Source organism: Thermobia domestica, chromosome 10 (assembly GCF_964235325.1).
Source record: "Thermobia domestica chromosome 10, izTheDome1.hap1.1, whole genome shotgun sequence".
Lineage (NCBI taxonomy): Eukaryota > Metazoa > Arthropoda > Insecta > Zygentoma > Lepismatidae > Thermobia > Thermobia domestica.
The window spans coordinates 221,555,545-221,580,557 of NC_137463.1; the positions used below are offsets into that span (position 1 = coordinate 221,555,545).

Genomic DNA, 25,013 nt, shown 5'->3' on the forward strand with positions numbered 1-25,013 from the left:
TCAACTTTTCCCATAATATTTCTTAATTGTATCTGATATTTTTTCACCGATCATTACACAAACTGCTGTCGGATGACCATGAATAATAATAGGAAAAATAGAAGCATCAGCTACCCTTAGCCCGTCTATTTCATAAACCTTTAAATCTTTGTCCACAACAGCGTTTGGATCTGAAGACGGACCCATTTTACATGTTCCCGAAAAGTGCCAATGCGTCAATGAATAATGCCGTGCACAACACATAAAGTATTCATCTGACAAAAACTCTAAGTGTTCACACCCTAGAAATTTATTGGGGTTGAAGGTAGCATTATACCTTTTCAATGCCTCTGTTTGACTCAACTTTAGTACAATCTTTGCTCCTTCCACAAGTCTCTTGAGGTCTATTTCTTCAGCATAGTAGTTAGGGTCTAGGAGAGGACAGTCATAAGGATCCCTACTCTTTAATCTTATAGTACCTCTACTCTCTGGTTGATGTAATATCACAATCACTCCAAACGTGTCACGATACATTATTGGTTCAAATGATTTAGCATAAAACTCATTAGAAATGCCAAACATTCTTTTACCAAACACACCTCCATCTGTGGAATCAGCAAAAGAACCGAAAAGTAGCTCAATGTCTGGCAACAGAGTATTATTAGCATATTTCGTTGGGACGAATGCTATCGTCTCTGCTACTGGGCACTGCACTGCAGGACCTTTATTCTTAAATAGAAAGTCAAACACATTTCGAATATCTATTAAAACTCTTGGAAGTATAAATCCATCAGGTTTGTTTATTAAGAAAACCAACCCACCTAACGAAATATGGTCCATTAAGTTATCGCCTACTCTGAGGTCCTTAATTACATTAATTCCTAACTCTTCTAGATGTTCTTTAGGGCCAACACCAGATAGCATAAGTATCATTGGAGATTGTATGGCACCAGCACATAGTATCACTTCTTTTCTAGCTTTTACAATACGCCGTTGACCATTTTTAACATACTGAACTCCAATTGCCCTTTTACTATTGCTGTCAATTATAACCTTTTCCACATATGAGAACATACTAATGCATAAATTAGGTCTGTTCTTTACAGGTCGTAGAAAGGCCTTTGCAGCACTACATCGTAAACAATTACGAGTTAGACTTTGTGGAACTGTGAACCCTGTTTGTTCATCCGCATTTATATCTCTTATTTTGTACCCTAGCTCTAATCCTGCTCTTAGGAATGCTGGTGTTATTGGTGCGTTATAACAGAAATGGTCAATAGACCAATAACCACCTCGACCATGGTAAGATGAGTTATAATCAGGTATCTGCAGGTCTTCAGATTTCTTAAAATATGGTAAGACGTCATCATAACTCCAGCCAGTATTTCCTAACCTTTCCCAATTATCATAGTCTCTCTTATTACCCCTGATATATAGCATAGCATTAATGGCTGTAGTTCCTCCAAGGCATTTTCCTCTTGGCCATAAACATTCGTGATTGTTCATTGCCAGGCATGCGTTCTTTTGTGGCACTGTTTTGAACTGCCAGTCCAGACCGGTTAATTGATGATACGGAAACAACACCGGAATATCTGTAAGAACCGTTTCATCTCCTCCAGCTTCTAATAATAACACTTTCCAGTTAGACAACTCACTAAGTCTATTCGCTACTACACAACCTGTAGCTCCTGCACCAACTATTACGAAATCATATTCTTCCTCAGGGTTACAGTCACGAACACGATTCTCGCTGTCCACTATGTCCGGGCGAAAAATTATAATTAATGGTCTGAGACCAGCCTCAATGAAAATAAATACCACAAAAAAGGTTAGAATCAGGCGGAGCTTTGTGTACGCTGCCAGCGCACGAAGGGTTGTAGAAGAAATACGGGCTAAATTCACCATCTGCAAGAAAAGAAACATGAAAATACGTTTAAGTCATTAGCTGTAAAGTCATTGTCTGTAAAGCAATTCATCACTCTAACGTTCTATTAGATGTAAAATTAAGAAGAAAGAAATGAAAGATATATTCAAGCAATGAAAATATATCATGTTAAAATCGCGAAATTGTAAAAAAAAAATTCAATTGCCTTGCAATTATTTTCACATTAGTGCTATCTTTCTTTTACAAGATCAATATTACATGGAGATACGGGTTCAATTTCCGGCGGGAGCTCATGTGGTTCGAATTTCATGTTAAGTTGTTGACCCAAGTGTCATATAGCCTCACTGCTGGAAAGGGGGTATGATGGCTCTGTGGGAGCGTTCACCTCTGGTCCCTGGTTCGATCTCAGAGCAGCAAGTGGGCTTGGTAGTGGACAAACACGGTGTTCGTGAGTTTTCTTGGGGTTGTCTCGTTTCTTCCTACTTTATTCATTTCACCATTGCATTCATTTCTGCTTTAGCCGTCATGACCGTAGGACGTAAAACTGAAAGATTTCATCTTAATTTCGCTGTTGAAAGGGGTGCTAAACTCAAATAAAAGTCTGGGATCAATAATAATAAAATTGTCAAAGTTGGAATAACAATGATGATCAGAATAGTAAATGTTTTGAATTTAACTTAAATAAATACAATCTTTAAAGTACAATCATAATAGAAGAAATGTAATTTTCACATTTTTTTTAAAAGTATGGAGACTTAACCTTTGGTGCAAGGCTTTCTTGGCTTGATCCAAAGCCATGTGAGTTTGTCGTGATGAACATGCAGCAAATCTTACAAAATATAACGGATGCAACTGACAATCAGACTAAGTAAGAATGATTAACTAACAGTTGACGAGGTAATGATTTTTGGGGCCTTTTCTAGACTGTCCAATTTTGAGGTAAACATATTTCGTTATACCATGTGTAATTTTGATTTTTGGTTGCTCATCATTACGGTACTTAGGAAACATTACTTAGTGACAAATTTTGTGTCGTCTAAACATCCTTCATTCTGAAAGAATACCTGTTCAATTGAATGATTATTTCATTGACTTATATGGCGATTTTTAAAATGTTGGTAAGTTTAATAAGTAATAGTTTGTGCGCTTTTGAAAATTATAGAAACTATATTATTATGTTTTCTTTTTCATTCCTTAATTATTTAAAAAGAGAAGAAAACTAATAAGCATTTAAGGTTCGAACACAAAATTGATCAATCACTATAAAGATGCTAATATTAAATAGTTTTATAGAAATAAATTCGATGTGACTACACTTATTATTATGTTGCATATTTGTTATCTATATAATCAATACGCTTTGTGTATGTATTGCAATATACACATTCGATGTTAACACAGAACTGCCTCATGACTATATTGCTACCATATGGCCATGGATCGATTTCAAGTGTTAGCTTATGTGGCTCGATTTCACATTAAGTTCGAGGCTTACGTTTCATACAGTGTCGTTCCTGAGAGGAACGTTAAACTCCGATATCGAGACTTGAATATCACACGTAAGCGAAATTTTAAGCCTATACACATGTTATGATATAGAACAGTTGCGTACACAAAATTTCACGAAGTGTGTGTTCAAACACATATTTTCCTATTAATAATATTTTAAATAATAATAACACTGAAACATATTTATGTATAACAATGCATTTTGTAGGTTTGTCCGGTACAGAAATCCATACTGTTAACTTGGCATACTTAAGAAGTAATTTTATCGAAGATATCATAGTTTGAAAGAGACTGTATGCTATATAGAACTTCCCGGTCGTATTCTAAATGGGGAGGGCTTCAAAGGGGAGGAGAAAGGATAAACGTAACAAGGATTTAAGCTAATGTAGCAATTTCACTACCTATGCAGGGTGTTTCAAAACAACATCGACAATGTTTGGGAGGTGATTTCTGACATCAAGAAAAGACAACAAGTATAGACCAACCTGGGTGCAGAAATCCATCATTTCGGAGTTATAGGCTGCCAGAAATATGAAAAAATAAACTTTAAAGGTCTATAGCTAAAATACTAAGGACCTAACGTAGTCCGTCAAGACTTCACTTAGGTACTAGTGCGTGCCCTATCCAAATATCAATTTTTCAGAATCCTGCTGTACTTCCGTAACAATTTTTATAGAGGTACTTGATGAGTACTTCAAATTATATGCCCGTGGCCAAACCACTTGTATAAAAATTGTTGCGTTAATACCGCAGGATTCAGAAACATGCATTTTTTGGATAGCGTACGTATTAGTTGCTAAGTGAAGTTTTGACCCGACTACGCTAGGTCCCACAGTATTGCAGCTATGGGCCTTAAAAGTTCATTTTTTTTCATGTTTTCGGTAGCCTATAACTCAGAAATGACATATCTTCATCCAGATTGGTCTATACCTTTTATCTTATCTTGGTGTCAGGAATCGCCTCCAAAACGTTGTCGGTGTTGTTTTGAAACACTCTGTATAATCAATACGCTTTTCGTATTTGTATATATAAATTATGTAACAAATATTGACGTTTAAGTAACAAATAAAAAATTTAAAATTTATGTAATAAATAGAATACCTAAAAAATTTCTAAACAAGTTGACATATACACATAACTTACAATCTGGAAAAGAATACTGTGACTGTAAGACATCCAAAGGGGGGTGGAAACGGGGTGCAATGTAAAAATAATCGACAATGACATATATTACTACTGTATTCATAGTTTTCGGAATCGCTGAGATGAATAGTGTTATTTTACATGATATCAGCTGAAGTTCAAGTTTAGCCCTCATTGGTGTAGTGTGGGGGTGAGAACAGGTGAAAAATAACATATCCAAAATAAGTGATATTAGTATCGAATCAATAGTTTTCGGACTTGCATAGATAATTAGTGATGGTTAGGGCTGTTCCGATAATCGAGTAATCGATAACAATTTGATAAAATTTCAAAACCGTTTCATCGATAAAGAATTTTAATTTTATCGAATTATCGAACTTTCGAGACTCCCGAAATATTTGAGACTCTCGAAATGATCGAGACACCCGAAATGTTTGAGACTCTCGAAATGTTCGAGACTCCTGAAATGTTCGGGGCTCTTGAAGTGTTCGAGAGACTCGAAGTGTTCGAGGCACTCGAAATGTAAGAAACATTAGACAACTTCGAGACACTCGAACTGTTCGAGCGTCTCGAATTGTTTGAAAGCAGCAAATACAGAAATATATTATTATGATCGCGTTTGTCGAGTCGCTTGAATATTTTGAAAAGTTCGGGATTATCGGAGTGTTCGAAAGAAACAATGTATTCGAGGTTATCACAGTTGTATATAATATGTATTACATATATGCAGGGTGTTCATTTTAAAACTTCTCTCCTTAGCAAAGAAGTGAAGGAAAAAATTTTCCCCCACAGATCTGTACAAGGTTTAAACAGTCTGTCAGAAGAGAGAAAGAGGAAGAGAAAACATGCATCACCCAAATGGAATTGGAATCCAAGACACCATTAGTCTACTAATAGTCATTTTGCCGATTGCGCCAATAACGGAACAGGTAGAAAAATAAGTTTACATATGATTTTGACAAATACAACTTTGCGATAACTTATCAGATGAAAAAAGTTGTTTGAATAGTTTGGCTGCAAGAAGGAATCATTGGAGAGGTGAACGAACAGAACTGTCCATCACTACTTTTGATAATACCCGAAACTTCGATAATACTCGAAATATCGATAATACCCGAAACTTCGATAATACTCGAAATGTCGATAATACTCGAAATTTCGATAATACTCGAAACTTCGATAATACCCGAAACTTCGATAATTTCAAATACTCGAAAAGTTTCGAGTAACCGATGACAACTCGATAAATTTTCACTTCCGAAGTTCGATAGGTCCTCAGCCTTATCGAACACCCCTAGTGATGGTCCCGGTGACATCTAATCCCAAGTTTAGTCAATAATGTGCATGTCAGCTGCCTCGGAAATGGAGAGGGTCAACGCCAAAGGCGTTGCTAGTACATATTTATTTTACTCAATGTTTTACTTTTGACAGTAGCACTATTCAGTTCTTTATGTTCTGACGGTGTTTTTTGTCATTACTTTTCCTACTCAGTTCTTATCTTCTGAGAGTAGGAGTTGCCTGTCATTATTTTCTACTCGGCTTCCTTATTTTGTGGCAACGATAATACTGAAGATGCTGCTTTCTGTTTTCTACTCAGATTCAAATGTTGTGAATTAACATTGTTCTTCCCGTATAATTCTGGGTATTTCAGCTAGTTATTATATAGTACAGGGTGTCTGAAAAGGCTTGTGCCCTTTCCTTTTTTTTCTAGATGCCCAGTGTATGGACAGAAGTATTAATGGCAAGGGTTGCTATTAGATATATTAAGTTTTGATTGAAATACATGCAATTTCCAAGACCACATTTTTTCAAGATGGCGCCCCCACAACAATGAAGGGAATTTTGTGCTGTGGAATACGTAAAGACAACGTCCGTTATCACAGTTCAATTCAACTTCCGGTAACAGTTTGGAATCGATCCACGTGACAAGAACTCCATTAAGCGTTTCCATACACAACTCGAAGACAGGTTGCCTATGCAAAGGCAAAAGCACCGGCCGCCCTTCGCATTCAGCGGAGACAGTGGATAACAGTTCGGCAATCCTTCCAAAGCAGCCCCATGAAGTCAGTTCGGAAAGCGGGCCGTGAGTTAGTGTTGTCCAGTTCAACAGTCTGGGCTGTTTTTCATAAGCGTTTGAAATTCAAGGTTTACTAGCTGCAACTAATGTAGATGACAAAACCTTTGCACTGCCTTCAGTGTAAACATGCTTGAATTCCTGGAAAATTATGATTTCAAGGACAGGATAGTCTTCAGTGATGAGGCGACCTTCCATATCAACGGCAAAGTCAACAGACATAATGTTCGAATATGGGGTTCAGAGCACCCTCGGCAAATCATTGAGCATGATTTTATTCCACCATTGCCTTGAGATTTGACGGAGTTGTGAGAACGGATCACAGAAACCGTTGCTGCCGTTAGAAGACATTCGAGCATAGCAGGAAATGGACTATCGACTAGATGTCTGCCATGTCACGAAGGGTGCTCATATTGAATCTTTGTAAGGTAGGTAAAAAAGAACTTTGATACATTACCTTGTTCTTCGTACATAAAATGATTCTAATATTATATCAGGGGACACAAGAATATTTGTTTCGAATAGGGCACATTCTTTTTCGGACACTCGATATATACCCTGGGTGTATGCTATCATGTAGTCACGAGGAAGTTCTGTGTCAATATCGTGTGTACATATTCCAATATACCAAGCATATCAATTGTGTAGGTAGCAAAATTGATAATAAATGCGACTTATAATAAATGTAGTCGCATCATACTTGAATAAAAGAATGTGATATTAACATTTTCGTAGCCATTAATGACTTTTATATTCCAGTCTTCAGACGTTTTTTCCTTTTTAAATAATTCAGAAACAATTACCAGTATATATAATCTTATGTATATATCTGTACCTTACCATTTTTACTTAGTAGTTAATAAAGCTTAATTCTGAAGGATTAACTTTTAATTTTAGACATTTAAAGTTATAGAGATAAACGGTGGAATTTGTTTCAAGGCAGATAGCTGTTCCTAATTGTATATGCTTGTGTTCTTAAATGTTCGCGGTTAACTTAACTGGTAATGGACTGTAGTGTAACAATGGAAACTTCCAATACTTTTTTGGCTTTTTACTCGTATTATGACTTCTAATTGCTGGTTATCGCTACCACTTAAAATAAATCACACAGTACATATCATAACTGCATTAGTGTTCATTCACTTAAACAAGAATCGTAACGTGAAAGTTTAGATGAAGTGTTATGGTTCTCGTGCCTTATGTACAGTTCTTCTTCAATTGTTATTATCTTGAATAACAAATGAAATATAAATTTTAAAAGAAAAAAAGACAGTGTTTCCAGTACTTAACAAATATTACTATATAATATGACTTAACATTAAGTGAATATTTCTTTCAAAATAATTGTAAAAAATTGAATAAGCTTTTTTGAAGCATCCGAGGTAAGATGATACATTTCATTAACCATTCCGTCTCGAATTCCGTCTCATTTTCGAGACGTGAGGAGATTTCAGACAAGTATTGTCTCATGCGCATCTCTACTCACAGTTCTCCCGTTTCCCCATATTTTCTTTCTACTGCGTAATTCTTTCATTATCATTCACTTCCATTTATCGTACGTTTCCTTTATCCCAAAGGACATAACAGTGGAACGTTAATTTTAACATTTCATTTTCCTATGAGCTAATAAAATTTAGAACAAATATTTGTATGTAATATTTTTGAACTATTATACATTTTGATGTTAAAAAAAAAAACTACAAAAGAAAGAAATAGTTCTACATAAAAGTGCGAACTAGTATTGCAGGATTTATGGAAAAACAACGAAACATACTGAGTTAGAGGTTGTTGTATGAATTAAGTAATTAACACGGGGAGTTATTTAGTTATTTATAACTTCGGCGTCAGTTATTTAGTGGGACACATACAACGTTACGACTTTCTTGCGGAAATCAATTAAGTTAATCAAACTTTAAAACGTTTCTTCGAACATTTTTTGAAAAAAGTAATAATTGCTTACGCAACTATAACCTACTAGAGGTTTCATGTAATGGAATCATTAGAATATGTGATGTTCATTTGTTTTCTTATCGTTAAGTACCCAGAGCTCCTTCTGGCTACATGGTCTGGTCAGTGTCGTACCCACTTGGGTGGTCCACCGGGTCCGGACCCATAAAAAAACCTCTTAACTCAACATAATTCGTACACTTTTTCAATAAAACTAGACCTATACTTCTTTAACAAGGAAGTGATTAATGTAGCATGAAAATTTGGTCTTTCACTTTATCTGTACTCTTTCTCTTATATATATATATATATATATATATATATATATATATATATATATATATATATATATATATATATATATATATATATATATAAAATACAGGGCGTAACATACATGCATGACCAAAATTGACGAGGTGATTGCAAACATCCAAATAACCAAAAATGTTCCTTAAATATGGGTCGGATGCCGCTTCGTTTCCTAGATACAGAGTGTTCAAATACCGAGTCCTCCAAAAGCTCACTATTGGAAAGTGAATGGAAATGTTCAATATTACAGGAATAATACAATAAAGTGGATAAATGCCTGTGTAAATACATTAACACTGACATAGAGAATGAAACTAATCAACATTTGACGTTATTGGGTTGTCAGTGTTGCCAACGTGCTACAAAGTGTTATATTTTCAAATAGCACCAGACGCCCATACGCTAGTATGTGAGTGCTGACATCAAAACGTTCCTAAACATGAGGCATACTCCACTTCGTTTTCAAAAGACAAGGCATCGAAGTGTGAAGTAAATTAACAGCGCACAATAGAAAACAATGGTTCATAGATCACAACTCTTGCATGAAAGTGTTATTGTGTCGTTACGAATGAATGCACATGAGAATAACTTACCTATATTTAGGAACGTATTGATGTCAGCACCCATATGCTACGTGTGGGTATCTAGTACTATTTGAAAACATAACACTTTGTACCAGGTTGGCAACACTGACAATCCAATAACCTCAAATGCTTATTAGTTTCATTCTATATTTAAGTGTAAATGTATTTGTAGAGGCATAATTTCTCTTGATTTGTATTATTCCTGTAATATTGAACATTTCCATTCACTTTCCCATAGTGAGCTATTGGAGAGACTCGACATTTGAACACCCTGTATATTGGAAACAAAGTGGCATCGGACCCATGTTTATAGGAACATTTTTTTAGTTATTTGGATGTTTGCAATAACCTCGTCACTTTTGGTCACGCATTTATGTTACACCTTGTATAGTTCTATCATATATTTTTTTCCTGAAAATATACTTTACAATACTCGGGAAGTACTTTACAATACTCGGGTATAGAATAACAACCGTTCAATACTGCGTAGATGAAGTGGCTTGTAACATTGGACCCCCTACCAAAGGTTGGACCCCTCCCAACAAGAATTTCTCGGTGCGCGCCTGGTACGGCTCTTTATTGTGAGAGGCCTGGGTTCTATTCCCGTTGGGAACTCATGTGGTTCGGATTTCACGTTAAGCTCTAGGTTCACGTCCCAGCTGATAAGGATGTAAAACTCAAGTCAATCAACGTAAGTTTATCACCAGTGGGAGCGTGTGTGTCTTTCGGATCCTACTGTAACTTATAGGTTCGGTATCAGTACCAAAAATACATCAAAATAAAAACAAACATATATTGCTATTATTGCTACTAATTTATCATCATTATTGTTATTGCCTTATGCACTGGCCTAGTGGCTAGCTCACGCGCCGTTGGTGCACTGGCCCCTGAATTCGTTTCTTGGTCCAGGGGTATTGATCGTGACGGGGAACAAATAGCCTCGCTGCTGATTAGTCCCGATTAACTCTCAATCACTCATTCGGTTCCCGGTAGGACACTATTAAAAATTTGAATAATATTACAGTAGTTCGGACTTCATCCCGCAACGTACTTTCCTTGCTGCAAAGGTGGGCTAAACTTGAATAAATTGAGTTGAGTTGATTTTGAGTTTAACGTCCCGTTCAGCAGCAAGGCCATATGAGACGTGGACCTACTGATTAATGTTGAATCCGAACCACATGAGCTCCCGCCGGGAATCGAAGCCGGGTTTCTCACGCCAAAGACGCGTACGCTAATCGCTTAGCCACGAAGAAGCTCAAACTTGAATAAATAAACAAACACATGTATTATTAATATTTAGTAGAAAGTTTGTAGTTTACCTGTAAAAAGCAAAATCTCAAACGGAAATATATTAAAACAATCCGCTATTTTCTATTTCAATCTGCAACTAACTGGAATCGATGTTTATTAGAAGTTCAAAAGATGGTAAATGTTGAATAATATTCAAAAGTAATAAAGCAACTATTTGTTAAAACAACTTTTAATTGCAAATCTATAAAACAAACATAGCGATGTAGGTGTTTTGTTTGGAATTGCCATTTGAAATTTACGTAGAAGTAATAACAATTAATAACTACTTTGTTTTCATGAATACGTGTCTCGTAAATATGTTTTTCCTTTTTAAAAAAGCAACTTACAAATAGCATCTTCACATAAATATGTTGCAATGTGGTGCTCAGTACACACTTAAAATATAAAAATTATTTTGTTTCAGCATCGTAAAGTTAGTGATGATGCATAACCGAAAAAAAAAAAAACAATATTTCGTAATCTTATTTGAGAAACGGTGGCACGTGTACATTTTACTAATTGAAATAAGAAATAATTTAACATTTGAAGGGTTTCCTTTGGATTTTGAAAGAAAGTTTCAAAACAAGTAGATGGGTAACAAAGTGTACACTTTTATTTGTATCCAGTTATTAAAATAAACCTTGAAAACTTTCCATTTTTTTTACCAGAATAAAAAAAATAATACTTTTTAGAATTTGGTTTAGAAAAGCTAAATCTGCATTCTGTTTGATTTATTAAGTAACTTTATATTCTCGTGAAAACAATGAAATAATATTTTTAGTTTGATTTCATGGTTATGATTTCTAGACCAAAAGATGGCGGTGGGAGCACGGTAGCTCAGCGGTAGAGAGCTCATCTCTGCTAGATGGAGTCCCTGGTTCGATCCCCGGCCATGTAATTTTGTGGTAGACAATATCGTGCTCATGGATACTCTCGTTTCCTCCCAGTTTCTCATTCGACCAATTCTTCCATCATTATTACTTGCCTTAATCATTGTCTCCCTTAGCCTAAAGCGCATGATCATGGGACGTTAAACTGAAAGATTTCATTTCATTTTCATTTCCTAGACTAAAAGATGCGTATTACTAATGAAAGTGAATGAATGTAAAAGAATTGATAGGATGACAATGTAGGAGGAAACGGAAGAACTTTATACAAATTTATGGACAAGATATTTGTTGTCCACTACATACCTATTTGGCCTGGAGTGAAGCAAAGTCCGTTTTCACCAGAAAAAAAAACACTCTCTATAGCAGGGGTTCTCAACCTGTGGTACGCGTACTACTAGTGGAACGCGAGATGTTGTTGTTGGTACATACTACTTATGGTAGTAATAATTAATAATACGCTTTGGTGGTACGCCAATGGAAAAGGTTGAGAAACCCTGCTTTATAGTGTTACTTCTCGTCTTGACCTGAAAACTAGACGAGAGTCGAGACGTATTTTTCAAACTCGAGACGAGGCGAAAAATTTTCACGAGTCACATGACCAATATTTTTTAATAAGGTCTTAGATCTGAAACATTATTTTAGGCTTGCATAAAGAACTTTAAAAAAATGATAAAATGATTCCACGAACACAGTGAAGAACATTTGTCAATGTTTAAAGGTACGTAAATCATTACGCTACATTTTTCGAATAGCAAATATGATGTTAAATGTGGTATCACACCCTTATTGACCTTGCATGACGCGAAACGATTCTGGTAACTTCCAGATGAAATTAAGAAAAAAAAATCAGGTAGTAAACTTTGCACATAAATTAAGAAAACGAAAATGAAAATGAAAGTTTTGAGTTTTACGTCCCACACTTACGCCAGCTAGGCTGAAGGAGATGGTGATGATGAAATAATGAATGAAATGAAGAAAGTGTGAAGAAACGTGAGAATCCCGAGAAAACCCACGCACACGGTGTTTGTTCAGCACAAAGTTTACTTGGCGCGAGCTGGGATCGAACCAGGGACCCCAAGCACCAGAGGAGAGCGCTCTATTACTGAGAAACCGCGGCCCTTAATTAACAAAACGAAACAAGAAAAATCTTGAGAAGAGCCCCAAAAAATTGCTTTTTGAAAATCGGGACTGACAAGAATTCTTCAGCAATCGAAACGAGACAGGACGAGGAAACCTAACTTCTCGCCTCATCTCATCTGCAATCTTTCCTCTACCACTTCTTTACTCTTAATTTCGTTTTCTTAATCTTTTGATTACTGTCAGACTCGACAGACACGTAAACACATTATCTCTTCTTCCCAGATTGTGACACCCCTATGTTCTTGTGTTAAAATATGCCCCTAGTTCTTTAGAAATTTTCGGAAAAAGGAAAAAATGTGATATTTACGCCTTTTTTCGTTATTTGTACTGCGATTTGTTGTAAATTTAATCGTGGTTCACAAATGATGATGCACATAAATTTTTCAGTCTCGTATCACATACAAAATGTTCGTATCTTCTTTGAAAAAAAAATTCTGATACACTATTTTGGTGGAAAAACTGTGCGAAAAACACGTTTGTTTTCAGTTTTATTTCTTTTTGACAATGTTGCAATCACTTTCTGGCCCTGAAAAAATATATGTTGTACACAAGGGTATAACAATTTTTTAAACCAAAAGATCAGGAACGTGTTCCCTCCAAAAAAATTTTCTACAAGTTTTTGAAAGTTTCAACACGCAAAAAATAAAGAAAATACTAATCTATAGTTTTCGAAAAAATTGCACATTGCATCTAGATAGTATCTACAATGTGTGAAATTTTCAAAATGTTTAGACTACCCCCACCAAAATTTTTAAAAAATGTTCAATTTTGAGCATGTATGATACGATAATTCGGTAAGAGGAAGGGGTAGGAGGTCAAAAATTTGTTGAGGTAGTTTTAGGTCAAGGGTAGCTTTTTTTTGGCCAATATCGACCCAATTTGGTTCAAGGGCCGGTTTCACTGTCTTACCAGGAAAGATCCTTTGGCACCCCCTGCAATGCATGTGTAGCTCATATGGTAGAGCCCTGCTGTTTACGTAATGTTTTCATGGAGAAAAGAAGTTTTAATATACGTAAAACTAAATGTTCTACTATAAATTACGGATTAGGATTAGGAATTAGATTTCTGGGCTTTCGGCATCTATGACCATGTTAGCCCGTCACTAGGATTAGGATTAGCAATTAGATTTCTTGGCTTAAGGCATCTATGGCCATGTTAGCCCGTCACTAGGATTAGAATTAGGAATTAGATTTCTGGGCTTTCGGCATCTATAGCCATGTTAGCCCGTCACTAGGATTAGGATTAGGAATTAGATTTATGGGCTTTCGGCATCTATAGGCATGTTAGCCCGTCACTAGGATTAGGATTAGGAATTAGATTTCTAGGCTTTCGGCATCTATGCCCATGTTAGCCCGTCACTAGGATTAGGATTAGGAATTAGATTTCTGGGCTTTCGGCATCTATGGCCATGTTAGCCCGTCAGTAGGATTAGGATTGGGAATTAGATTTCTGGGCTTTCGGCATCTATGGCCATGTTAGCCCGTCACTAGGATTAGGATTAGCAATTAGATTTCTGGGCTTTCGGCATCTATGGCCATGTTAGCCCGTCACTAGGATTAGAATTAGGAATTAGATTTCTGGGCTTTCGGCATCTATAGCCATGTTAGCCCGTCACTAGGATTAGGATTAGGAATTAAATTTCTGGGCTTTCGGCATCTATAGCCATGTTAGCCCGTCACTAGGATTAGGATTAGGAATTAGATTTCTGAGCTTTCGGCATCTATAGCCATGTTAGCCCGTCACTAGGATTAGGATTAGCAATTAGATTTCTGGGCTTTCGGCATCTATAGCCATGTTAGCCCGTCATTAGGATTAGGATTAGGAATTAGATTTCTGGGCTTTCGGCATCTATAGCCATGTTAGCCCGTCACTAGGATTAGGATTAGGAATTAGATTTCTGAGCTTTCGGCATCTATGGCCATGTTAGCCCGTCACTAGGATTAGGATTAGGAATTAGATTTCTGGGCTTTCGGCATCTATGTCCATGTTAACTTGTCACGTATGAGGGATGATGTCTCTCGGCGATCATACTATCCGAAGAAAGGGAAAGAAGGAAACGGCGTGGAACCTGTATGTTAGATATCATCCCGGCATTTACCTGGTGTGAATGAGGAAAATCTCACTCAGAATGGCTGACCTGAGAAGCTTTTACACTTTTTTCGACCGGAATTTCTAAATTAACGAAAAAAATGTATTTTAGTTCAATAACCCTGTTTACCAAGCTGACCTATTTGTTTGTAATATTGTGTTTAATTTTGACTCTGTGTAGAGAGTGGTAGTGCGGCATTATCCATTAGGCCAACTAGGCCTGTGCCTAGAGCGCAAAATTTAATAATTAAATAATATTTTATTTTTCGTGTGAAAAAGCTAAAAAATCAAGAGCAAATATACTATTTCATGAACAATTCTTTTCTACTGTTCTAATATGTTTAATGATAACGTAAGAAATATAAAAACAATTTAGAATATATTTCCCATTTGTTACTTTTTGTTACGTAGTTGTAACTGTAGCATCTACTGAATGTTATTTAACTGTAATAAATTGTTAATTCACTAACTAGTCATAATTTAGTTACATGTTTTATTTTTAAGTTAGGGATGAATGGGTAGTAAAACATATAATTAATGGAGGGGAGCAAGGCAAAAGTCCCTTGCGGTGCTCCGAGCTCGTAAATGCTACACTGGGAGGTGGTATGTGTCTTCAAATTTAATGTGTTGGAAACAAGGTGGAGGAAAAGGCAAAGCACCCAAACAGAAGGAGTGTACTGAGAAATACCGTGTTGGCACAAGCAATTACTGCTTCTCAGTACATGTATTTAAAAGCTAGATGCTTTTTAAATTTCTCCCAGTGCACAAGTAACAGATTCTTCAGAAGATTATAATGCTGACGATACCTCGAACAAGCAAGGGCCATGGCGGCTTAGTGATAACGCTTTCGACTTCTAAGCATGAGGCACAGCCCATAGAGGGTTCGGGCCCTCTGAACAACGTGGACTGTTAACGGTTCTCGATGTTTCTTGGTAGAGCCATACACGTTCCTATCGAACCCTGCGAATAGAAATTTGAAAGGAACATTTAAAAATGGATAATTGTGGCCTCATTAGCAGAAGTGCACTTCTCCGCATGATTAGAATGGACTTCAATGACTATATACTGTAGTTCGAAATTTGGCTATTATAGAAATTGAACACCTTCCCCCTCAAAGGCGTCATCTTGTGATGACAGGAGGCAATTACTAGCCAGATTTGAAAAATATATGCTTTCCCAATAAGTTGTATATTAATATACTAAATAACATATTAATATACTTAATAAAACCTGACCATGGCAAAACCTAAATTACGCCCTCCAAAGAGGAATATTCCAGAAAGATGAAATACGTGTTTAAATATTTTCAGCAGGGCTGTCCATATAATTTGAGGTACTCCGGGTCCTTAAAAATGCCATCCGCTACGCCCATGGGCCCAAGAAAATTTTGTGTCATATTTGATCATATTCACGTATTTGTTATAAGCGAAAAGATCAGAAAAACTAATAGAAAATAATATAGTTTTACTCTGCCAACCAATAAACAATAATCTCAGATTCTTTTGGTAACTATGAAACTCGGTCGCATTGTTTACCAATTTACATATTTCAATCTCGATGTTCTAAAATTAACTCCGCTTATAAAAACTTGCTGCTCAGGGTCTTGTAATCTGTTCGTAAAATGCGGACCTAATTTTCAGTTAAGCTTCAAATCGCGGATTTTACCCTTTGAATGCATTTACATTGAACATTTTCTGAAGAAAATATTAGGGAAATTTAATCTTATGAAATTGATCCCCTTTTGCCCCGTCAGCACCAAAATTCTTAAAAATACTAAAACGCGTTTCAAATTATTTTTAATGAATAGTTTATATGCCAAGTTTAGTCTTCCTAACTTTAGAGATTCTTAATAATAATAATAATAATAATAATAATAATAATAATAATAATAATAATAATAATAATAATAATAATAATAATAATAATAATCCATCTTCCCTCCCCCGCTTGTGATACGTATTTTCAAAAATTTTTCCTTATCTCATACTTTCGTGACAAAGCATATTTTCTGTTCAGTTTTCACGGTTCTACCTATAATAGCATGTCCTGGTTATGATGAGTCAGTTACTTCTACTCTTTTCTATAATAGTATAGGCCTAGATATTGATTATTACAGGTAATCAATTACTTGTACACGTCGAGCAATATTCTTTCGACATAAAAATGCTTTGACTTCCTATAGTGCCAAGGTGACAGCACGTTCACCGTGAAGTAGTGACGACGCCAGAGGGGAGACAACGGAGCCAGGGAACAGGCGTTCCCGGTAGCATCGTCCGTCCCGACTGTTTCCCGAGGCTGTAGTGTAATAAAGGTCACGTAATATAAACGACCTATGTTTAGTATATTAAAGAGCTGGCTCAAAAAAAAAAAATGTTTCTGTTCCTCCGCTTGGCCCCCCATCAAGAAATTAAAGCTGGCATCGTCACTCACTGAAGTGAAGTTTGTATTTGTCTTTTTTTTCTTTCTTCTATCTGCTAACATTGAACTTGGAAATCTGGCAACACCCAGATATTACGTGACCTTTATTACACACGTTAGACAATGCCCGTTCTAACAAGGATTGCTCTGGCTTTTTGGTAGTGGTGAGATAAGAACTTGTGATCATACGGAGTTCTTCCTTCAAAATGGACTACATATACAGACTATATCACACAACATTTGATATAGTGTGATTGTAAATTAAGATTGAACAAATATAAGCCTGAGTAAGCAGATATTATATGAATTAATTTCCTGATATCCTGCTTACAATTACGGTCGATATTGGTTCGTTCTGACGTTGGGAAGTCATTCAATGGCGGAAACATTCATTGCACTGAATAAATAACAATACGACCACACTTTGTTTTCGTTTCATGGCAACGTCAAATAAACAACAACAAAATGTTATTGGTTTTCATGCCTTATGGGCTCTGCATACTCCCATCAGCTGAAACAGAAACAGAATACATTTATCAATATTTGGCACATACCTTAAGTTCTCCTGCTGAAGTCCAAGAAAGACGATAGGGTTCTTTAGTGAAAATATTTAATCTCAACACACGAAAATTAACACTTGTACAATACGAAGCAAAAAACCTGCAACATGAAAGTTTAAGTTCATTGTGAAACTACGCCTAACAACATAGGCAACCAACCTAACGTCTTTGTAGCATTGATCACGCCAGGATAACCTTCGGCTTCGTCCCCCTGCACACTTCGTTTGGAGCAAGAAATGCATAGACTACGTGACTACAAACCACAAATTCCTCACAAGATGGAGTAATAGATTGAGGTTCTTCTCATTTCTCTTCTCATTATACATCCTCAGTTTTAAAGAGAGAGAAAGAGAAAAAGGTCAACGTGATAAAAATTAAATAAAGAGGAATATGCGAAATATAAAGGAAAAGAAAACGTGCGCATATGTTGACAAATGACACATGCACTTCAAAGGAGACCACCACAAATTTTGTTATGAACCATATATAATAACTGTGAGAATCAGCAAACCACAAATACATAATTACACACAGAAAGTGTTATATAACACATATTTATTTAAACAAACAAAAATGCTCGCAGAAAGCTGGAAATTTCTTTAAAATCTCAACCATAACTGAAAGAAGAGACTACTTCTCTATTGTTTTTCTTTTTAGCATCCATCTACATGGAGAAATGAGAAAGAGAGAACATCTTAAGATATTCGCACGTATGCAACATCGGAAACTGCTAAATGGAAAAAATTAGAGTCTTTGGATGGGATTCGAACGCAGAACCATAGCATTAGATATGACACACTCTACCGATGTAGCTAGTCTGACACTAATTCCCTATTCCTCCATCATTACCTATGAAAGATGGAATGAAGTCTGCAGAAAACTACGTCTAACATGTCCATGACAGACCGCCTATAACCTATGTCTAATTGGTACTTTAAAAAGCTAGCTATACACGTGCATAGAAAAGTAAAAGCAAATGAGTAGTTAGTACAGATCACTTTGTCTGTCAACTTCTATCTCTGACTATAGAAATCGAGGAAGAAGAAAAAGTATAGAGGTGAGAACACAGGAAGAACAAGCAAAAACAAAAGTTGCAGGAAACTGAATACCAAGAAGAGAGAGAGAGAGAGACATAGAGACAGAGAGAAAAATAGAGGGAACGGAGCAAATGATTTAATATACATCCGAAAAGAAGGTTCATAACTGTGCTATACATTTAATGTATTGAATACTCTGTTTCTTCTAAATTGTTTGCTAGTTGACAAACATTAATTTGTAAGAACGTAGCAAATGCCCGCGTTGTCTTGTTTTCTTACTGTTTCAGTAATTGTGAAAAATGTTGTTTATGCAAAATAAGAAATTACTACTTTTCCCAGAACAACCATGTGGTTGTTCTTGATGATTTTGAGTTTAACGTCCGTTCAGCAGCGAGGCTATATGAGACGTGGACCTACTTATTAACGTGGAATCCGAACCATGTGAGCTGCTGCCGGGAATCGAAGCAACCATGTAGTGTTGGTAAGAAATTTCGAAGCAAAAGAAAAAACTGATCAGCAAAATACATAAAACGACAGTCCTCAAACTATTACTTAAAGAGAATTTATTGTAAAATTAATACATTAATATTTAGGTATGTAGTCGTAAAGTGATCAGAAAACTTAATATTAAACTATCGATCACATCGTTTTACTAATTTAAATTCAATGTCCTGTAGGTTCGGTTTAGCTGTAGATTTCAGCATTCTCACTTCGATTCTTAACTTGTTGGAAACATGCACTAATTGAAATTATAAAAGTATACGAAAGTTAACTAGCTAAAAGAAGAGAATAACATAAAAGTCCGGATTAGAGTACAGTATTACAATAAACATGTGTATTTTGTTTAGGGTTTCCAAGTCATAGCTTATAGGAATTATAGAAAAAACGTTCGTTGTGAAAGCACAAGAAAAAAAAACAGAGAATAAACACAAACCTCAGGAGGGTTTGAACACGAGAAGGCGGAGGTAGTAAACTACTCTAGTAAACCGCTCGGCTATATCTTAATTCTCTAGTACGTTAGAATAAATATTGTCTAGAGTGTTTGCACTTTACTTGTTTCTGTTTTGTTGTTTGTCATATAATGTATACGAGTGGCGAATAATAGAATAGAACTGTTTTAGACGAGTATGAACAAATTTCCCGGATAAGTCGTAATCTTATAAGTATCTAAATTGCACAAATAAATCAGATTAAATCTGTAAAGTGCTTCGGGGGTTTAGATGGAAGTAAACAGTTGCATAGTTACGAGTTTGTGTTTATGCTCACCACTGGATGGAAGTTATGTTCTTGAAAGGTAGTAACTGCTACTATATTCTAATGTATTGGATTTTAAAGCATTGGAAAATATTTCGTTACTAACAGTGAGTGAGTATTTTTGCGTGCAACAACAGTTGATTACAGGCACATCTACTTCTTCTGCGCATGCCTTTCCTAATACGACGTCATGTATAGCAATATTGTGCATTATCCTATATTCAAAGAGGTTCTAGCACTTTTACTTTGGTGTGTAAGAATGGCGCAATATGATCATTCTGTACGTGAGAGTGTTATCGCTCTTATTGAACATGCGGGATTGAGTGTTCCTGAAGCAGGCGCTCGATTAGGCGTGCATCGTGCAACGGCGTTCAGGTGGTGGAAAAATATGAGGAAACTGGAAGTCTAACTCGAAAATCTGGAAGTGGTCGGCCACGAGTGTCCTCACCGACACAAGACCAACGATTAGTTGATCAATGCTGTCGACAGCCTTTCATGTGTGCCTGACAACTGCAGCAGTCTACCGCCTTTCCAGGTGATGTAACTACAGTCCGACGGCGACTTCGGGCAGCAGGCTTAAGGTCCTTCCGGGCTGCTGTTAAGGAGAGATTGACAGAAGATCACAAAGTCGATAGACTGGCGTTTGCAGAGCTAAATATTGCTCGTCACTGGGACACTGTTGTCTTTACAGATGAGAAAATATTTTCCACTGGAAGCTTTGGGCCGACACGTGTGTATCGCCCATCTGGAAGACGATTTGATCCACAATATATGGCCCATTCAGCGCGAATGGGTCATGTGACGATTCACTGTTGGGAGTGGATATGCAAGGCTGCAGGTGGAGGTGGTATCCATCGAATTACAGGCCGACTTAATGGTCAAAAATATGTTGATCTTTTCGACTTTATGCTCCCTGAAATAAAAGCACATGTTGGTGACGACATACTCCAGCTACAACAGCACCATAGTTCCGTGCATGATTCAGCTGTGGTTCAATCATGGATCCAGAGGCAACCTGATCTCGAGCTAATCGAATGGGTACCTCGAGGTGCTGATTTGAATCCCATTGAAAACATGTGGGCTGCTGTTGTAAGAATACTTCGTGAACGTTGGTCGGACAATCCACCGCGAACAGCTGAAACTTTATGGGAGCAAGTTGAAGAAGCTTGGGGACCTTGTTGCACTCCACGTTTCATCGGTCGCCTTGTTAATTCAATGGGTCGGCGATTAGAAGCCGTAAGGGAAGTCAATGGCGAATATACCCGATATTAAATATAATACCTTCTACACCCTTCCCAGCCCTTTTCAGGGCTACTTAATTGCAACCAAATATATGAATATGTACGCGTACTTTCCTGGGTATCGCTGCAATACTTTCACTATTAGAATCTGTTGATAACGTTAGGGTTGATCGGGACGTATCCTTCGTGGAGTAGTGGTTAGAAGACTAATTTTCCATTCAGCAGACTCGTGTTCGAAACTCAGTCCCATACCCTATTTTTTCAGTATGTATTTCTGTTATATGGATTAATACACTCCACAACATACAATGGCAATCAAGATAATATGTTTAGGGTTTGAGAATTGAGTTTTGTCCATATCTTGTATCAAAATCTTGTATCAAAAAATACGACAGTGTATTCTGAGAGGTTGGACTTGCAGGAACCGAAATTCATGTAACTGAAAGGTTACTCATAAGATTATCTATATTTTTGAATACAGTATTGTTAATGCAGTTGAGTCTGAAGTACATTCTTGCTGACGTCTTAATAATAACACAGCTGGGTATATACAAAAAGACAAAGAAAGTTCAGAACACACATTCTAGCGACGAGTAGTGGTTCTGTTGTATGTCTCGTTTCTACATAGCAGTCACGTAGCCAAGGGGAGTCCGGGTGGTCCGGACCCCCCTTCGAGACCAGAAATGAAGAAATTAAGGAAGGATGAAACAAAATGAAATGAGAAAAAGAAGGGTCAGCGTTAAAAGTAATAAAAAAAACCTACAGGAATCTTTTGGTTACTCCTTTTTATGATGAGATTTGTATTATTTGCAATACATGGTGGCGAGGTGAGCGCGATATCCTGAAGAGTCAGATTTGAAATTACTAGAAAAGTTACAGAATTCTCAGAATTTCTGCTACTAGTCAGGGAGATTTCAAGCTTCCGAAAGCACAATGCCGTTGAGTAACAGCTTGGACATCTTTTATCATAATTTTTCGTCATTGCATTCTTGCAGTATCAAACATGTTATTTCCAAAATAATTTTCTACTGCGCCTTTAACCTGCCATTTGGAACCGACAGTAGTGGACGGAATAATAAAAACAAAAGTTTATATGGAAAAGGAGTTCTATTAGCATTTGATTCAACAGAAAAAGGAACGCAGATATCGTAAAATATTTTACAAGACATTATTGAGTATGTGCTTTTTATAATAGTGAATATGCACTTTTCATAATAGTTGAGATCGTAATGAAAGGAAAATTGTTATATTTGAATGAACAAAGAAAGGAACAAAGAAAGGAAATGTTTTTCAATACTTTTTTGTTCTTTTATTACTCGAGATTTCTTCATAGATTGTTATTAAAATACTTACCAACATATCCCCAATTTATTGTCCTAACAAACCAATATATGTTGGTAGTAAAGTAGTTTACATTGATCAAGCTCCTGAGATTTCACGATTTCATATCACGCCCCCTCCGTTACGAAATTCTGACTAAACCATACAATATATGTTCCAGTGAAATAGTTTAGAATGATCGAACCCCTGGTGTGATGATCTCAGTATTTCATATCACGGACCCCCCCCCCCTTCACGAAATCCTGGCTACGTGCCTGTACATAGCCTTGCTGATGAAAAGGGACGTAAAACTTCAAACAAACGCTAGTTAAGTCAAACTTGAGTATATTTTATTCGTGATACCTTCACTCGTTTGTCGTAGTGAAACAAGAGTGAGTGCCATGCACAGTCAAGTGTTTTACAGTGCTAATCAGTGGAATGTTTACTGTTAAAATCATGGGTTCAAATCATACTCCGGTCGTGTTTTTCTTTATCGGTCCTTTATTTTTATGTAAAATACAAGACAAATGAAGTGAAACCTTTAATTTATACGTCCCATAATTATGCCGATTAGGCTCAAGGAGACGATGATGATGAGAAATGATTTAAATGTTGGAATGAAGTAAGTGGGACGAAATGGGAGAACCCCCAGAAAAGACTACAATCTTATATATAGACTAAAATCATTTTGATAAAAGTCAGTAAAGAGTTGCATAATAATTATACGCCAAGTACTCTAGGAGTGGAAAGCATTATTTAAATGATTTTGACAATGCATAAATTTGCGATTCGAATAAAGGCAGTTGTCCTAAAACGAAATATGTTCTCTACTAGTATGATTTCTTCCATATGTTTCGGGAATGGTCTCATTCAATGATGTCATCGTATCTAAAAGCTTCAAAAGATTGTTAGCCCAAACAAAAAGAAAGTGCTCTTTGTGCAAGATTTATTACTCTCGAACACGCACGATATATATAAGTATGAATACGTGTTGTTCGTTATTACATGTTAACTCTTGAAGAACTATTGCATTTCCGGAATAGTAATATAAATTAAATAAACGAAATAAAGTTTCATACCTACATATATAAACGCCAACAATATCATAAAGAAGAATTTTCATAGATTATTGTCATCCGATTTACCTTATTACAATTATCAAACTATTGACAGAACTCCATACTTGAATCCTAAACATATTAACGTAATTGTCATTGTATGTTGTGGAGTGTATTAATCCATATAACAGAAATACATACTGAAAAAATAGGGTATGGGACTGAGTTTCGAACACGAGTCTGCTGAATGGAAAATTAGTCTTCTAACCACTACTCCACGAAGGATACGTCCCGATCAACCCTAACGTTATCAACAGATTTTAATAGTGAAAGTATTGCAGCGATACCCAGGAAAGTACGCGTACATATTCATATATTTGGTTGCAATTAAGTAGCCCTGAAAAGGGCTGGGAAGGGTGTAGAAGGTATTATATTTAATATCGGGTATATTCGCCATTGACTTCCCTTACGGCTTCTAATCGCCGACCTATTGAATTAACAAGGCGAGCGATGAAACGTGGAGTGCAACAAAGTCCCCAAGCTTCTTCAACTTGCTCCCATAAAGTTTCAGCTGTACGCGATGGATTGTCCGACCAACGTTCACGAAGTATTCTTACAACAGCAGCCCACATGTTTTCAATGGGATTCAAATTAGCACCTCGAGGTACCCATTCGATTAGCTCGAGATCAGGTTGCCTCTGGATCCATGATTGAACCACAGCTGAATCATGCACGGAACTATGGTCCTATTGTAGCTGGAGTATGTCGTCACCAACATGTGCTTTTATTTCAGGGAGCATAAAGTCGAAAAGATCAACATATTTTTGACCATTAAGTCGGCCTGTAATTCGATGGATACCACCTCCACCTGCAGCCTTGCATATCCACTCCCAACAGTGAATCGTCACATGACCCATTCGCGCTGAATGGGCCATATATTGTGGATCAAATCGTCTTCCAGATGGGCGATACACACGTGTCGGCCCAAAGTTTCCAGTGGAAAATATTTTCTCATCTGTAAAGACAACAGTGTCCCAGTGACGAGCAATATTTAGCTCTGCAAACGCCAGTCTATCGACTTTGTGATCTTCTGTCAATCTCTCCTTAACAGCAGCCCAGAAGGACCTTAAACCTGCTGCCCGAAGTCGCCGTCGGACTGTAGTTACATCACCTGGAAAGGCGGTAGACTGCTGCAGTTGTCAGGCACACATGAAAGGCTGTCGACAGCATTGATCAACTAATCGTTGGTCTTGTGTCGGTGAGGACACTCGTGGCCGACCACTT

General features: G+C 36.7%; 1 pseudogene; it reads right to left on the bottom strand.

The window, feature by feature from the left end:
- LOC145661790 (glucose dehydrogenase [FAD, quinone] pseudogene) lies at positions 1–24,361 on the bottom strand (annotated as a pseudogene).
- Positions 24,362–25,013: the final 652 nt, after the last annotated feature.